We start from the raw sequence: 2,545 nt of genomic DNA on the forward strand, positions 1-2,545 counted from the left end.
TTAGGATTTAGAACACCATTGCTAAAAAAGTCTTGAACACAGTCAATGATAGGAAATTAATAGACTAATCTAACCCTAATTAAACCGTAAGCGCACAGCTATCGTTGAAAATAGTTGCGGCAAACGGGTCGATCCCATAGGGATTGCTACTTCGGACAAACGAGTACTAAAATATTACCTAACCTAATTCGACAATGTTGTTTTATAGAAATTTGGAATTATTATTAACTAAAGCTAATTATTTTAACTACGTTTACGAAAACTATAAACTAAATAATTGGGTTTTATCAAATAGAGAGAATTCTAGGACTGTTGAATCCACTTTAGACTTTTGTTTATATTTCTAGGAGTAATTTTAATATTCCAAATTTAATCACAGTAGCACGAGGGAAAGGTAACCCTTGCTTTCTCAAGATATGATCGTGACAACTCTTAACTAGACATGTATCTTCTAAAAGTTCAAAGACTAATGATCAAACTCAAAAGATTACTTTCGCCTTTTTACCACGAGTAATATCTAAACTTGATACAAACAAATAAAACGGGCTTAATCAATAACGGCGAATAATATCGAACTATATCGCATGCGTGACATACTATATGAAAGATAAATTCTTGCTATCAAATTACGAACTTAGAAGAATATAACGATATTAAACCAACTGGAAATCATCAAAATCAATCCCAATACACAAACAGTAATCTAAAGTTTCATCAAAGTCCTAGACAGAGTTTAGTTACACATAACAATATCACTGAAGGGAAAAACAAAATTAAAAGAAGAGATAATCATCGCAAAACCGTAGTCCAGCAGTGGTGTCGTCTTCTCCCAATTCGGTTTGCCCAAGCTTCAATTCCACCGGCGCTAACTCGAGTTTCTCCTCCCCCAAGATCTGATTTTCTGGATATTCTGGAGCGCCCCTCTCTACTGTTTCTCTCTTTTATATATAATGGATTAACATTCAGAGTTTGATTTGAATTAGAAGTATCTAATTCGGTCGCGTTGCGTGAAATTCGGGATTGGATTGCAAACCCAAAGATCGACTTGCTCACGTCTCTTAGGAATTGGATACTGTTTTCTCCAAAAGAAAAACGGAATTAGAAATAAGGGTTTAAGCCCATGGGTGATCAGATGGTGCGGCTCGGTCGGTTGGGATTTTTGATTGGTTCGGGTGCTGATTTGGATCGCCGAAATTAGAGGGATCGGTTTCTGGTTTCTTCTGTTCGTGTGAATTGAATTTGGAGAAGGAAACTGTTTGATTCGGTGGTCCAAGGTGCAACATAGTTAGAATATGGCTTGGTGGGTTATATGTTTGTATGGGCTTGGAAGTGTGGGCTTTGATGTTTAGTTATGGGTTGGTCTAATTAGTTGTACATGGGTGCACATGGTCCAGTCTTCAGCACCTCCTTTAGTCATGTGAGTTTAGACTTTTAGATGTTGGCACATAGCTCACAAGCTTGTACTGTTCACGTGCTACTAAATATCCTTGAGCCAATATATTCAAGGCCCCATATCCGCCAGTTCCCATAGATTAAGCCCTCGACTGATCTCGCACCATATACGTTCCATGCCAGTCCGACTAGAACCATTGTACTAACTCAATCAACGCCTATTCCCTGGAATGTATTGCTGACAACATAGTAGTTATGCATTAATATTTCCACGTTAACTCCAATTCCTGCAAAGTCACTAGAAACACAAAAACTAAATCAAAAAAATGAAATAAATGAACTAACTAATATAAACCTGGGTGTAAATATATGTAACATTTACGTGTTTATCAGTCAACAACAGCAGGTCCAACCACTTCCCAACAAGTTTGAAAGAAAACCCCTTTGAAGCCATCAGGTCCAGAGGCTTTTAGAGCACCCATCTTCTTAACCACCAACCAAATATCCTCTCTAGAGGGTATCTTAGTAAGCATATGATTCTCAAGATCAATAATACAAGGAGTAAATAGAGAATTTATAGAGGCATTGGTCACAGGCCTATCAGGAGTAAAAAACTCATGAAAAAGAGAGTTAATGTTCTTACCTACTTTGTCCCTTCCATCTACCCAAGTACCATTATCATCTTTGAGTTTATCAATATTATTTTTTCTCCTTTTATAAATGGTAGAAGTATGGAAGAACTTTGTATTCATACCTTGTTCTTTCAGCCAGAGAGCACCAGACTTTTGGTGCCAAAGATCTTTTTCCTTATCCAACCAATCATTGAGTTGGCTTTTAAGGTTTCTTATCTCTTCACATATAGTGTCAGTTAGAGTTTTTTTCATAAGCCATTCAAGCTTGTTTTGAATCCTTCTTATGTTGGAAAACACATTCCCAAACACTTCTTTATTCCATTTGTTAAGCTTTACCTAGTTTTAGTTAGTTTGGATAAAAAATTACAATCAGGGTTAGTGTGGTTAGCAACTTTCCATACTTCTTCAATAGTAGGAATGCAACTATTATCTTTGAGCCACATGTTAAAAAATCTAAAAGGCCGGTTTATACACCTTGCTAATATTACCTTCCAAAATGATATTCAAAACCAAATGATCAG

The sequence above is a fragment of the Coptis chinensis genome, chromosome 1 (assembly GCF_015680905.1).
Source record: "Coptis chinensis isolate HL-2020 chromosome 1, ASM1568090v1, whole genome shotgun sequence".
NCBI classification, from domain to species: domain Eukaryota; kingdom Viridiplantae; phylum Streptophyta; class Magnoliopsida; order Ranunculales; family Ranunculaceae; genus Coptis; species Coptis chinensis.